Source organism: Lissotriton helveticus, chromosome 9 (assembly GCF_964261635.1).
Source record: "Lissotriton helveticus chromosome 9, aLisHel1.1, whole genome shotgun sequence".
Lineage (NCBI taxonomy): Eukaryota > Metazoa > Chordata > Amphibia > Caudata > Salamandridae > Lissotriton > Lissotriton helveticus.
The window spans coordinates 1,050,608,984-1,050,625,597 of NC_136070.1; the positions used below are offsets into that span (position 1 = coordinate 1,050,608,984).

The 16,614-nt window shown below is 46.3% G+C and overlaps 1 protein-coding gene across 1 annotated transcript in view; it reads left to right on the forward strand.

Annotated features, from left to right (window-relative positions):
• SLC6A11 (solute carrier family 6 member 11) overlaps positions 1-16,614 on the forward strand; it is a 763,151-nt gene that overhangs the window by 549,739 nt on the left and 196,798 nt on the right. The window lies entirely within an intron of this gene.

The following is a 16,614-nucleotide window of genomic DNA, read 5'->3' on the forward strand; positions in this document are numbered from 1 at the left end:
TGCACCACCATCATTATGCCACCTTGATTTAAAATAAGGTAAGGCAGCGGATTGCACTTTGAAGCATAATTTTGTGAGTTGCTATCAGAATGTAAATACCCAACAGTTTTCATTAGCTCTGCATTAGGAAAGAAATACAAATCTGATGCAAAGGGTTTGTTAAACTGGGCCTAAGGCAAAATGCAGATAGATTGACCGGTTGTAGATGCAAGGTCTACAGCAACCACTACATTTCATGCCAAACCTTTAGTGGGACCTTTCCTCAGGGACTTTCGGTCTTCAAAAGGACTTTGGTGGATACAGCCTGTAACTTTGTACTGCAGCAGTTTTCGATTTCTATTTCAGAAAATAATGACCTGATGTATTTCTTGGCGTTAATGATATTCCATCCCAAAGGCGATGGAGTATCCTTACCACCAAGAATGTGGTCCGCCTACTGAATTTAGATGCAGAAACTTCTTGCTTTAATTATGGCAGAGCCTAATCTGTCTCTGCCATGATGAAACCCCTCAGACGGCTCAGTGGAATAGGCCCATTGGAGACAGACCTGTAATTTCACCCACCTAATTTATAAGGGTGAAATTAGAAGTCAGTTTTCACTTCCTTTTACAGCCATGAAAAATCTTGGGGGTAAAGGGCAATGGAAAGTGTTAAATGCCATGGGAGGGGAGCATTTTCTTTTTTCTTTTCAAAAAGACAATCCCACTTCGCTCCATGAGGTCGGTTCATGACAATGCTTTAGAAATGACGGCAGCTTGCAGTCATTTCACGTCAGAGCCACAGAGTGCTTTACTCCATCAGCCTGGTGGAGAAATAGGCTGCCTGCCCGTATCTAAAACGGCCCCTAAGTCAGAAGGTTAAATATTTTGCCAGGACGAAACCACTTGGTGTATTTGACCCATGTTTCATTGTGGTCGACCTGAAATTGCGCCGGGGTCCTCGTCAACCACAAACAGTGCCTGCATAATGTAAGGTAAATGTAAATTTACATGTATTTATATAGCGCAAATCACCGACACGGTATCTAAGCGCTTGCTTAGGGAACCCGTCCTGGTATTCCCCTGTGAGATACCCCGGCAGGATATCCACAAGGTGAAAGCCAGGCATCCCGCCGCGAGGGGCCGTAGTGGTGCTTGACTTTATCTTGTGTTGTTTGCCTTAAAGATCTCAGGCTTTTGTGATTGAATTTATGTTGTTTTGGTGTAATTTTACTAATTACAATTTGTCAATTTTCCTAAATTGGTTGTGAGATATTCAGTGTGCTGGGTGTAGACTTTTTACTGCTTTGTTACTCCTAGATACTTTACACATTTAAGGCTGTTACCTCTGTGGCATAGCTACCAGGAGGTTGAGCCCAGATCAAAATGTTTGAAATTGTGTTTTACCTTTCTAGTTGGTAGACTTCCATCCACCCCAATGTCCACCCCAATGTTTAATCCAATTTCTTACACAAACACGCACACACATACACCCACATTTAGAAACACACACATACATATATATGTATCTACATATATATTTATATATACTTTCATATACACAATTTCCAGTTTGGGGCACACAAAATTAAAAGCAAAAATAGTATCCTACAGTGTTGCTTTTAAATGCAGAGTAGATATTGGCTCTACATACAGCACATTATTATGTGCCTGTGCCTAACGTAAAGAAAGCAAATCAGCACCTCATGTTCTGCCTGATTGAAAATGTCTCTCCAAACAATACCAGTATGTTATCATTTTAACACGATCCCCCCAGTTCCTCCTTCTTCTCCGGTTTCTTGATTTGGCTTTGGGCAGTTCCTCCTTCTTCTCCGGTTTCTTGATTTGGCTTTGGGAGTGGGGAAAATGAGGAAGGGCATGACTCAGTATTTTCTTTTAAATGCAGAGTGTCCTGAAGACAAGCATAACTTTCCACTTGTAGTGTGCTGTGCTATATTTTACTTGTGAAACAATATGGGCAATAAAGCACATTGCATCATGGAGCAGAGGAAATGAAAACACCACCTTTTCATTAATGACACTATAATGGCTCTTTCAAGTGAATCCTGGGGTTTGAGCATTTTAGCATGTTTAAAAAGCCTGGATGTCATGGGGACAGGGTCATTTAGTGTACCAGCGGAATACAATTAACAAAAAGGTCTGTAGCTTATAACCAGAGAGTCACACATTGGAGTTGTGGTTTGCGCTTTGGGGAATAGAGGCAATGGTGCCTATTACGATGTCAGGCGGACAACACCGTCTCATTGCGGGATCTGACCGACCATATGTTGTTGGTTCTGTACCTCCGATTACGATGTGACTGCATATGGTCCAATTGCCAACTCCCATTTCCCTATGGGAGCTTGTGCTGCGGTTGGAAACTGACCGCAGCACACGCTCCGATAGAGAAATGTGAGTTTGTGTAAATCCCTGCACTGCTTGGTAGGCACCTCATGGTGCCTGCCACACAGTGCAGGGATTTACAGGGGGGCACCATAGGTGTCCGGTCAGCCCCCAACTGGAGGCCACAGGGAGAAGGGGTTCTTGCTTTCCGACAGATTTTCCTTCTCAGAAAGCCCGACATGGAAACCCTTTTGGAAACCAACATCATAATCCCAATGGCAGAAGCACTGTCGGCATGGATTATGGTGGGTTTCTGACTAGCCGATGGGCTCTATGACCCCATAAAAAGCCAGCCAGAATTACCGGCCGCTTTGACCGCTGTAATTGTAACACAGAGGTCAGAAGTGTTGGTTGTATTCATAGTGTTTTTATATATGATGTCATTTGAGCTTTTGCAGTGATGATATCAAAAATGGCATTGCATGGGAGGTCATGAGTTATTGCTATTTTAGGGCAAGAGTTATAGTAACTTGATATAACTATAACTGGTAAATTTAAGTGGTTTTGTTTTTTTTAAATACTATGTTTTAACGGACATTTTCACCTAACTATAATGTCCATTTAACTTTTATTTTTTATGAACTGCTAAGGTATTTTTAACGTAATGTGGAAATTTAGTTCGTATACTGAACATTATCTACGCCATCTTGCAGACTCACGTACGAGCATACACGACAGCCATTTTAGGTACCATGGTCTCCCTGTTCACGATCGCTCATCAGCGCACTTCCCTGACCCTGCGAGCATCCCCCATGCACCCTGACTGCCCCCGCTCTCTCATGCACAAGTCAGGAGCCCTCCCCTCCCGCATGATTCTGTCCCAGAGAATCGCACCCCGCGCCTGACCAACACCTCCTTTCCGTTCATGAATACCCCTCCTTTGATGACCCTTCCTCTGAGCCTAACGTCAGCACTGACCGCTGGTCATCCTTTAGCCCGAGGTTACAGTTTATTGCCCCCTACTGTATGCACTCGCCTCTCCTGAAAGAGGCCACTATTGATCACGACCCTCCACCCCCAGAGATTCGATCAGGCGCACACATTCCAGAGAGATTGGCAGAACACTCAGCTGCGTGATAGCCCCTCCCAATCATATGAGGGGAAAGGGTCTCTACTGTTGTCATGTGTTGGAATGGGCCGGAACTGGGGGGTGACAGGGATATCGTTCTGATGTCATTCTCATGCTCTACAATGTCCCTGTTGTAATAAAGGACGTTCACTTGTCTAAAACCAGTGTATAAAAGACCAGCTCTCAGAGAAGTTGAGAGAGCACCTCGAGACGATACCTTGTTGTCCGATCTGATGTGTTCCACTCCGTCGGAATAAAACTTGTTTCCTGTCTTCCAGTCTCCAGCGCCTGCCTCTTTATTGAGTAATTTCGTATGGTATTAGAGGCGTTTTACGCCGGGCAAATTCAACTTAGGAAACAACTACTGAAATCGCCTGACCATTGTAAATTGATCTTTATCAATTGGCGTCCCAAACGCGGGGCCCATCAGCGACACGTGGATCCAGTGGGAGAGGTCCCAACGACAGAGTGAACGACTGCAACGATCGGAAGAGCTCCTGTCCGATAGACCCTCGTCTGACAGCCGATCATCTGAACTTCACCGATTCCGAGCAGACCTCTCCCGAGTGATCTACGGTCCTGACTGGGAACCACCAGGAGTGCCGCGATAGCAACAGAGAGTAGAGGACGATCGGGCGCTGGAAGCGGAAGACGAGAAACTGTCCATGCGGTCCGGGTAAGGTCGTGACACACGACAAAATTGCGAAATTGATTGATTGATTGTTTGATAATACTAGTATTACTTATTTGTCTCTGAGAAATTCTCTATTTGCAAACAAACACAGAATCGCCATACTCTGTTTAGTCTTTGCAGATAGGGGAGAGTAGGCAACGCAAAACTTTAACACGTCGTGCTTATTCTTTTTTCTCCCCATTGATTGATTGATTGAATCGAGCATTGAATTGTTCGAAGTTGGTTCTCTTAGGGATCTTCTCTGCCTGCAAACGGGGAAGAATAGGAATATTCTCTCTCCCTTTGCAGAAAGTGAAGGGTAGGTAACGCAAACCTTTAACACGTCGTACCTATTACGTTCCTCATTGATTGATTGTTTGACCAAACATTGACTGTTTGGAATTGGGTCTTTCGGGAGGTATTCTCTGTTTGCAAATAGTGTAAAATAGAATATTCTGTCCAGCCTTTGCAAATAGTGAAAAGATAGGTAGTGCAGGCTTTTGCCCCCTATGGTAATTCGTCATGCCTATCTTCTCCCCATTGGTTCATAGTTGGGTCAACCCGGACCGCTTATTAGAGATGAACCATCCAGCTCCACTGGAGGGCACCCCTAATAAGGACATGTTTACTAAGCAAGGACTAGTCGCTATAGCTTATAGTAAGTTATGGCATAAATATACAAAAAGGGATCCTAAAAACCAGTGGCCACTGATAGGTTCTTTGATGAAAATAAAATAAAAACACTAGAAGCAGCTGTAAAAATAAATAAGGTAACATCCACTATGCTCGATAGTATCGGCATGTGGCGCAAAGAAGCAGAGCATCGCAGGAAAAAAGAGGAAGCAAAAACAGTGAAAGAATTACGAAAAGCAGCCCATCTGGCCGCAAAAGAACTAGATGAAGAAATAAGAAGAAGAGAGGAAGTTAAACAATCGCAAGAATCAGGACTGACAGGTCAATGCCCTGTCAGGACCACTCCTACGCTCTACCCGGAGGTACCCTCCAAACAACGGGCAAATGACGAGTTACTGCTCGGTCCTCCAATGATCTACATGCCTCCTCCTTATGCTCCCTGCCAGCCTCTAGCACAACACTCACCAGTCCAGAGTGCAGTCGAAGGTGACCCTAGCGCTAGTGCCCCGACTCTTACGGTCTTCGCACCAGCCGCATCGGTAACAACACCAGATGAACTTGAGACTGGCAAACAATTAACAGCCAGACCAAATAGGTTGAGCAAAGATGAGCGGGATGGAATCGACCAAATAGCAAAAACCCTGGTAGAACGGAGGGAGAGTGAAGAATATACGATGAATATGCACAACTCGCATGCCGGTAGTCACAGACGGCATTTTATTTTACGGTTCAGCTACCACACCCTGAACGCGTATGAGGATAGGTACCAGACTAAGGGTCCTGCTAAATTGACGGCCCTATATAGAAAGGTTGATGTCGGAGATGGGGCTGAAAGCGATATGACGGATCTCTTCATGCAAATGCTTGAGGTATTCCGCCACCTCGCGGAGCAGAAACCAGAGGTCAAGCTCACAGTCCCTGAGACGATTGAACCCTCACTAGGAGCAGCCAACACTATGATGCCTATCAGAGAAGCCGCCCCCTATTGGGTTCCCCCGAGAGGTCAGGGAACAAACGATGATATCAACCATGCAGACGCCAAAGGGAGGGTTGTGTACAACTGGGTTTACCAACCATGGGATCGGCAAGATATTTTAACTTTTAGACAAACCCTGCCCGATTTAAGAAAAAACCCTACAGCATTCTATACCGAATTAGGCACAGCTTTGGGCTCAACTATAATGACTTTAGCGGACATGGATTTATTTTTCGGGTTGTGTCTGCTGGCTGATGTGTGGAAGCAAATCCGGAGAACTGACCACACGGAGCTGTTCGGACACACCTGGACAAAACTCGATGAACTAGATAGGCAGCGAGAGCCCGGAAAGAAACCTGTAAAAGACATACTGGAACTCCCCGACAAAATAGTGCAGAAGCTAAAAACGTTGATCCCAGAAAAGAAGGTAGACTGGTCGATAGTCACGGCCTGCCGCCAGAAACCTCAGAAGGACGTATCAGAATACTTCTCACGATTTGAAACAGTGTTCTCCGACTACAGTGGCCAAGACATGACCACCGCAACCGGACAACACCTATTCGTGCAGAACTACGTAAAGGGGCTATTGCAAGAGGTCTCCCAAAAGTTACAGACTAGCGAAAGTAGTTGGGGAGCCTCCAAACCTGCAGCTATCCTTCAGATGGCTCAGTACTACGAACACCAAAAGAATGAGAACGAAAGGGCAACTGAGAAAAAGAAAAAGGACCTAAAGGAACGAGTAATGATTGCACAACTACAGGGAGTGACCACAGGGAGGGAACGGTATAGTGGGAACTACCAGTCGAATGCCCCTAGGAATTCGACCCCTAGAGACCGCAACCCCGCCCCTGGCGCTCCACGAACCGACCTTGATGAGAACCAATGTGCATTCTGTAAAGAATTTGGACATTGGAAGTCTCAGTGCCCAGCCCTTCGGGAACTGATTAGAAATAAAGAGACGAGGGACATGGCAAATGGCCCCAAAACTGGAGGGCAGGGACGAGGACAGACCCACGACACCACCAATGACCGATCTGGTAGACCAAACACATTTGACCGCCCCCGACAGAATCAGTGCCAACAGTCCGATGGCTACAATGATCACGACTCTGCATAGGACTGCCAGGGGCAAGGGAGGGATCCAGTCGAGCTCTGTGTAGACCAGCAAGGTCCTTATGTCACCGCTAAGGTCCTGGGTACAAAGACTCCATTTTTGGTAGACACCGGAGCGACACGTAGTGTATTATCAAAACGACTGATTCCAAGGGCACCCTTGTCTGGCTCACACATTACCTCGATAGGTTTCGATGGGACGCCCTCCACTAACCCCCTGTCTGTACCTATCTCCTTTGACCTAGGAAACAATCCCACTGACACGACGTTTCTACTCTCCTCCAACTCCCCTGATGCTATTATGGGTATTGATTTACTGAAACATTTCCGAGCTACTATTAGGTGTTCCCCGGAAGGAGTCCGAGTCATCCTGTACGACAACCCGAACATGTCCGGACCCTACCCCGCACGACACATGTACATTTTGACAGATGCTGACCTATCCTTGCTCGATTCGCTACCCCGCACCTATGGGCCAGAAACGACTCAGATGTGGGACGAATGATGATCGATCCTGTACACATAACTGTTCGACCAGATGCAATACTCCCGAAACTCCCACAGTACCGGATATCGCCCGAAGGCGAGAAGGCATTGGTGGCGATTATTCAGTCCTTGGTAGATGCAGGAGTGGTAGAGGAAGTAGTTAGTAATGTCTGCAATAGTCCTATCCTACCCATTGTTAAGAAGCAAGGTGAGGGGGATGAGAAAGCGTATCGCTTCATCATCGATCTACGAGAAGTCAACAAAGTGGTGGTGCCACAGTACCCTGTAGTCTCAGACATCGCCACCATTCTGACTCTCATCCCGTCCACTGCCACCACCTTCACCGTTATTGATCTTAAAAATGCATTTTTCTCTATCCCCATCCATCCAGACAGCCGTTATCTCTTCGGCTTCACTTTAAAAAACCGTTCATACCGATTTTGTAGAGCTCCCCAGGGCTACACTGAAAGTCCCAGCATTTACAGCCAAGCCCTGAAAAGGCAGCTGGACGCTGTCCAGCTACCAGATGGAGTAGTGTTGATCCAATATGTTGACGATATCCTTTTGGTGGCCGACACCACTCCACTTGCAATCACAGCCACTATCCAACTCTTGCACTTTCTTGCGGAGAATGGCCACAAGGTCTCTAAAAAGAAACTGCAGTTCTGTCAGTCCCAAGTAACATACCTAGGTCATCTCCTGTCCAAAGAAGGGAGAAAACTTACACCCGACCGAATCCAAACCATCCTAGACACCCCTATTCCAAAAACACAGAAGCAAGTCCGTTCATTAGTAGGCCTTACTTCTTTCTGCCGACAATGGCTACCAAATTTCAGTCTCATTATAAAACCCCTACTTTCCCTGTTGGCCAAAGATGTTCTGTTCCCACTCCCGTGGACTCCCGAATGCCAAGCATCCTTTAAGGAGTTGCGAGATGCCCTTTGCTCGGCACCCGTTCTAGGAACACCAGATTACTCCAAGCCCTTCTCCCTCTACACTCACGAAAGGGAGGGATGCGCATTGTCCGTTCTGACCCAGTCCATCGGCGCCAAACAGCGCCCTTGTGCCTACTTCTCTGCCACTCTTGATCCAGTCGCCAGAGCTCTACCAGCCTGTCTTCGAGCAGTAGCCGCTGCTGCTGTCTCTATCCGACAGAGTGAGGGAATTGTACTTTCGTACCCTCTCACAGTACTAGTACCCCATGCAGTTGACACACTTTTGAACCAGACAAAGACTCAACATCTGACTAGTGCACGACTGACAGGATACGAATTGACTTTGCTTGCGCCCCACATCACTCTGAAGAGATGCACGACATTGAACCCTGCTACACTGCTACCCTTGCCCGAAAATGACCCCGATGTGCCCCCTATACACGACTGCGTGACTCTCACAGACGAACAGACTAGGAGTAGAATTGACCTCCGAGACGTTGCTCTCACAGACCCTGACGGAGAACTATGGGTAGATGGCTCTTGCATCAAACTCCCAGACGGCACCACTTCTGCTGCCTATGCGGTAACGACTGCTCGAACAGTAGTTGAAACAGCTTGCATCATACAACGATCAGCGCAGGCAGCAGAACTAATTGCCCTCACACGAGCATGTATCATAGCAGAAGGAACCACGGCGAACATTTACACGGACAGCCAGTACGCCTTCGGAGTAGTTCATCATTTTGGGATCCTGTGGAGGGAAAGGGGATTCCTGACGTCCCATGGTACACCCATCCTTCACGGAGATCTAGTCTCCGCCCTGATTGAAGCAGTCCTTCTCCCCACACGATTAGCAGTGATCAAATGTCAGGCACACAAGAAGGTGACAGATTTAGTTGGACAGGGGAACGCACTAGCCGACATCACTGCCCGAACCACAGCTGAGAATAGGGCCACGACGCGCATATATGTGACCAGGTCACAGGCAGAACAATGGACCGACGCTAGGGAAACGATCAGGGATATCCAATCGACCAGCACACTACACGAACTAACTGAGTGGGCACGGGTGGGTCTAAGGGACGATGAAGGCTGCTGGCGGACAAAGGACACAAACAAATGGTTGCTGCCTGATGCATACTTGATCCCCATACTGACAATGGCACACTCCCCTGCACACATAGGTTCTGCCCCCATGATCGAACTCATTTCCAAAGTCTGGCACAATGGCAAGATCCCCGACTCAGCCAAACGCCTAGTCCAACAGTGCCTTATCTGCTTACAACACAACCCCGGGAAAGGAACTGTGGTACCCCGGGGAGGGTTTGGGATCCCCGACCACCCCTTTAAGGTCCTCCAGATGGATTACATCCAGCTAGAGAGGTGCCAAGGCTTGAAGTACGTATTAGTCATTGTATGTGCCTTCAGCAAATGGGTGGAAGCCTATCCGACCCGTGATAACACTGCCATGACTACTGCCAAAGTACTACTGAAGGAGTTTTTCCCTCGTTACGGCCTTTGTCGAATTTTATGGAGCGACAATGGCCCCCACTTCATAGCTGAAGTTATCCAACTTATCCTGAAGGGGTTGGGGGTCAAACAAAGGTTCCATGCGGTCTTCCACCCCCAATCCGCTGGCCTGGTTGAGCGACACAACGCTACACTGAAACTGAAACTGTCAAAAATAGTGGCCACCACAGGGCTTAAGTGGCCAGATGCCCTTCCACTGGCACTACTATCGATGCGCTCCACCCCCACTAAGCATCACTTGACCCCCTACGAAGTTGTGTTTGGGCGGCCTATGAACCTCTGGACTGCCCCCAAACCAACCTCCATTCATGACGTCCCCGACGTCCTGCTGTCAGATTATTTGTACAAGTTAACTAAGACATTGTCTGTCATTCATCAACAGGTGCAGCAGGCCATCCCCGATACTTCCAGGGGTCCCAGTCACGATATCCAACCGGGTGACTACGTCTTAATCCGGAATTTCCAACGAGCGAAGAGTCTGGAACCCCGGTGGACGGGCCCCTGGCAAGTACTGATCACCACTCGGACGGCTCTTCGAGTGGAGGGGAAGAAGCACTGGCTGCACGCCCATCACTGCAAAAAGGTCTCCTCAACCCTGGCCACAACAGACAACGTCAACACCCAAGAAGAGCTCCTGAACAAAGACCGACCATCACTGAACTGTTATCCTGATACCGAGGCACTTGAACTTTCAAAACACTCTGATCCCACTGTGCCATCTCGAGAAGGGTATTTCCTACGTCGAAAGGAGGGAGCTTCGGCTAAGTAGACCACTGACTAAGTTAAAAGTCTCAGAACGGTGACCCAAAGCAATCAAGGGCTACCTGGAGAGAAGCTAAACTAAGTCTGGGGTTCTGCCCACTACCGAGCACCTTGAAGATGAAGATGATGGAAGCGCCAGATAAGAAGATGATGGAAGCGCCAGATAAGAAGACATCGAAAGCAACAGAATATACCCACTATAGGAATCCAAAAACTGACAAATTGCACAGCTCAAAGACAATCGCTTTCTTCGTTATCTCCCTGTTCTGCCTCCTCCTCATGACTTCCTTCTGGATCCTGGAGGAAAGCACGCCCGCTCACCAAATGTTGCCGACCACTGTCCAGCCGACCACCGAGAAAGAGCACCACCTGATCACCCTTTCACCTCAGCTTCGAGAAAGGCGTAGGGAATTCTGGAACAATTCCTTTGTACAACTGTTGCACCAGCACAACCTTGCTACAAATGCCACAAACTGTTGGATCTGTAGGTTACTCCCACATGCTACCGGACACTCCATCCCCTTTATTCCTTCACCTTTCTCAGTTCACGGCTCTTGCCTCGCCTGGTTGATCCTCATGCAAGAAAGCCACAAGGACAATGCTGCTTCTGGTCAGACAGTGTCGCACTTCTAATATGGGTTTTTGTTGAACAATACAGGAAAGCCCTTTTGTCCTGCAATTTCAGGTTCAACCTTCCTTACGAACATCCCTGCCAAAGAAAGGGTCGAAATGCAAGTGCTCCACAATCCAGCCAGATACACCTTCTCTCACCTGCGGAAACAAACGGCTGCCACCCTGACTACGGCCCTGTCCGTCATCAATGTCACAGGACTCGTATGCCTCGAAGGACAAGGAACACAGCTGGTGGGTCACAGTTCTTGCCGCATCACTAAACCATTGGCCTCAGCTGACCCCCCTTCCTTTGTTGCTTCCCCGAATATGTACTTTGTTTGTGGCACCAAAGCTTACACGTGGCTCCCAAAAGGCTGGAAGGGTATGTGTTACATCGCCTTCATTCTTCCTCCCACGTATGTGGCCCCAGCCAACCACCACCGGCAAAAGCGCGCTGGAGATGTTGAACAAGCCGACTCCACCGGAGCACAGTTCCTGGATGCAGCAAAGGGACTAGTTCCTCTGTGGGGACCAATGGCCAATAGCCGCGCAATGCGACATCTAACTCAGGCATTAGAAACAACCATCAACATCACCGCTGGCGCCCTCGCCAACAACACGGCTGAGCTTCAGGCAGTCCGCCTGGTGGCTCTTCAAAACCGTCTTGTTTTAGATGTGATTCTGGCCGACCGTGGAGGTGCATGCTGTGTCATCGGCTCCAGCTGTTGCACCTACGTGCCAGATAACTCACCTTCAGTCTATAAAGCAATCGAACACCTCCACAGACTGTCCTCGGAGGTTCACCAGGAACAGGAAGGATGGTCGCTTGGAGGCTGGTTCTGGGACACTTTAAAGAACTGGGGATGGAGACTGTTCACGTTTTTATTGATACCGATCACGATACTATGTGGATGTTGTTTAGGTATTCAATGTTTACCACCTTTATGTGCACTTATTTCCAACTGTATGTGCTCTAAGACTTTGAACCTTAAACCAGAGCACATGAGTCCCCTATACGAAATAGAAGTGCGTGGTCTCATGGGGATTGATCCGAACTGACAAGCTGGCGAGACATGTTAAAGGGAGGACTGTGGAAATTTAGTTCGTATACTGAACATTATCTACGCCATCTTGCAGACTCACGTACGAGCATACACGACAGCCATTTTAGGTACCATGGTCTCCCTGTTCACGATCGCTCATCAGCGCACTTCCCTGACCCTGCGAGCATCCCCCATGCACCCTGACTGCCCCCGCTCTCTCATGCACAAGTCAGGAGCCCATCCCCTCCCGCATGATTCTGTCCCAGAGAATCGCACCCCGCGCCTGACCAACACCTCCTTTCCGTCCATGAATACCCCTCCTTTGATGACCCTTCCTCTGAGCCTAACGTCAGCACTGACCGCTGGTCATCCTTTAGCCCGAGGTTACAGTTTATTGCCCCCTACTGTATGCACTCGCCTCTCCTGAAAGAGGCCACTATTGATCACGACCCTCCACCCCCAGAGATTCGATCAGGCGCACACATTCCAGAGAGATCGGCAGAACACTCAGCTGCGTGATAGCCCCTCCCAATCATATGAGGGGAAAGGGTCTCTACTGTTGTCATGTGTTGGAATGGGCCGGAACTGGGGGGTGACAGGGATATCGTTCTGATGTCATTCTCATGCTCTACAATGTCCCTGTTGTAATAAAGGACGTTCACATGTCTAAAACCAGTGTATAAAAGACCAGCTCTCAGAGAAGTTGAGAGAGCACCTCGAGACGATACCTTGTTGTCCGATCTGATGTGTTCCACTCCGTCGGAATAAAACTTGTTTCCTGTCTTCCAGTCTCCAGCGCCTGCCTCTTTATTGAGTAATTTCGTATGGTATTAGAGGCGTTTTACGCCGGGCAAATTCAACTTAGGAAACAACTACTGAAATCGCCTGACCATTGTAAATTGATCTTTATCAGTAAGGTAACTTATTATTATAATTCGGTAGTATTCAAGTCCACACACGGTAGATGATATTAAGATGTTTATTAGAAGATATCTAGATAAGGTGGAACAGCCCCACCAGGAGGATCCAGCATGATGCTCAGCCCAATGACAACTCCAGGCCTTAGCCCACAGATTCCCAACATTCTCATGTGCATCATAACTGCAGCATTCTACAGACTGGGCTAACGGCGGAGAAAGCATGTATATTATACAAACAAGGTGCAAGGATACTACATTATCCCCTTTCTTCTATAATGAAAGCAAAAAGAAAGGAAACTGATCAGAAAGAACCAAAGAAGTGAGGAAAAGGAAAAAACATAAGCAGCACAGAAATGCGAAGAAATGAACGACAAAGAAGAAAAGAAGAAAAACATACAGTAGAACCTACCCATCCTCCTTTCCATTATTAACACGAGAAAAGAAAAAAGAAAACAACTAGGAGGAAAACTAAGCATGAAAATACTAATGACTATCTGACAGAGACACCTACTGGCCAGACAGGCATGCGATAAGGAAAGACATAGTACAAGAACAAATGTATGAAATACTTCAACTCTCAGAGATATACAGTAAAGTACAACATCACGAGAGTGTGAACAATTAAAAGCATGAAAAGATGGATAAAAATACAACAACAAAAGATGTTAACATTACCCATCTTCCCACCAGAAAAATATTATTAACCATAGAGATAGAAACATTTCCACGTAAGGAAAAAACATGCATTATAAAGACCTTACATCCCTCACATGAGGGATCAAAACTTAAGAATGAGAACCCTTACACGGGGTGAGTGTTCCCTTACATGAGGGTTGGCCCTACTGTGGGGTAAGTTTTAGGATTTGTATGTCCAACTTTATGATATATTAGATGTGTACCCTTACGCAAGGGTGTTTTTTAAAACTTTGTTGCAGGGGTTAGGCCCTGCGTGCTTAAGACGCCTTGCGCCGCAGGATCTTTCTATAAATAATGTAGTATTCAAGTCCACACACGGTAGATGATGTTAAGATGTTTATTAGAAGATATGTAGATAAGGTGGAACAGCCCCACAGGAGCATCCAGCATGATGCTCAGCCCAATGACAACTCCAGGCCTTAGCCCACAGATTCCCAACATTTTCATGCGCATCATAACTGCAGCATTCTAAAGACTGGGCTAGTGGTGGAGAAAGCATGTATATAATATAAACAAGGTGCAAGGTTACTACAAATTCCCAATTATGATGTCACTTTAGCCTTTTATTCAGTGAGTTTGTATTTTTGTAAGCGTTAAATAAGATATCCGTTGCCATGCATGGTGTTAGATTGGGTGCAAGGGCTAACCCCAAATGGGCACCTAACCAACCACCAAGTCCCCAACCACCTGCTGCCATGCATTGCTGCTACATCATGTAACAATATAAAAGTGTCAAAGACTACCATGTAGTATATCATAACTCCGCTCTGCTCCTCCAACAGACGTACTCGGACACAACACGATGCTGGTGAAATATTTAATTGCAGGAAACAACGCGTTTCGGCTTTCGCCTTGTTCACGTTTCAACATTGTAACAAACAGTGATTGTATTTATCCTGTGCCTACCATAGACATAGGACTAGCACCCCATACGTGTAGCATTCTTTTCAGAATCATGGCATCCATTATGAAAGTCTTAAAGCTTCTCATTGCACAGTGTGCTTAAAAACATTTTACACATTATCAGTGTTTACCAAGGGAGTTAGAACACCGCACTTCATATTTCTTATAGAGATGCTCAGCTGAAATGTTTACAATATTGTTTTAGATAGTTGTTAATAAAACATTTCAAACTTTACTTAATTATATTTTTCAACGCAGCGGCCAGTGAGTTTAAAATCGAAATATACCATTTACCATACCCTATAACATACCATTTAGCCTTCCCTTCCAAATATCACATCAACTAATAAAGTTTATCTGTTTTGAATAGTCACTCGAATTGCATTCAAATGTTGTGACCTCTAGCAATAACTATATCGCCCAAGTGGGCATGTACACTGTGGACGTTTTACGTATATATATATATATATATACACACACACACACACACGCGCACGCACGCACACCCACACACACACACACACACACACACACCTCTACTGGCAGTTGCCAGTAGGTAGTTATAGTTAGGACCTGGTTTCCATAAGAACAGCATTTTTCTTTTGTTAATAACTTTGGGGTCGTTTGACAATTCTTCATGAAATTGGCAAAATTCATGAATCCCCCAAATAAGCTGCTGTCTTGAAAGTTTCAGGGTGGTCCGTCCGGTGTGGGCACAGAAAAAAGGGGGGCCCAAAACACGTTTTCCCCATGCAATTTCACATAGGGATTTTGAACACGGGTAAAGCCCGGACAGAATTACACCAACTTTGGCAGAAAGCTAGCTCTTGGTCCAAAACTAGCTCTTTTTGTCATTTGGTCTAAATAAGTTCAGTACTTCTGGAGTTATTTAATGAAAAATAAATATAGTTCTCTAGGGATGGGAATAATATTTAGCTCCATTATTTTTTGTTGGTTATAGAAAGGACTGCTGCTTCAGCGCTCTGCATAATATTTTTAATCTCAAGTGCTGAGAGACAAAAGCATTCAAGCCCTGTTCACGCCACAGGTTGACATTTTTTCCGCTTTTAACAGCAAAAATACAAATAAACGTATACATATAAGCTTAGAAATTTTAACTTTATAAGCCCATGAGAGGTGGAGTGTGCCAGCAGAGCGGGATCTCCATTTAAACAATCAACTGACTCACCACTATGCAGCAGGGAATCACTCACGTGGGCGATAAATTCACAATCATTTTACTATGGCAAGCAGATCTAATGTGTTTTGACTTGTACAATAAGTCTATATACACACTTGGGACATAGCTGGTAACAGTGGCGTAAGGAAACCTGAGGGGGCCTCCCTGCAAAATGCCAGGAGGGGCCCACTTCCGGACTTACTCTGGAGCTCCCAGGCCAGTTGATCGTCTATGGGGCCTTGAGGAGCTCGGCCCTTCCCCCAGCACTGCAGAGGCTGCGGAGGCCTTTGCTGCGCCACTGGCTAATAACTTGCATGGATAATCGTGTCATTTGATCCACTGTTTACCGTTTAATTATGGACCTACTACACGTTCCACATAATTAGCTGCATATTTTGCAAATGTCAGCAACATTGTTTTCTTCTAGCTCAAATGGATCATTATAATAGTACCAGAGAAAGTGTTGCAAAATGCTGCATAATATCACTTTTTTATGCATAATTTAGATACCCCCTGCTGCATATTTTGGTCCTCCATGTCTGTACAATCCCAGTTGTCCTAATTGTGGTAAAGGTCTGCAGAATGCTTTAGGGGGGCTGTCTATATAATGATGATAAAGCCCCTTTATTACAAGGACTTGTGAAATATTGTCAAATGTCTAGGGTCCCTGTGACTTTTTTATTTCATCCTCATTTTCTGTAA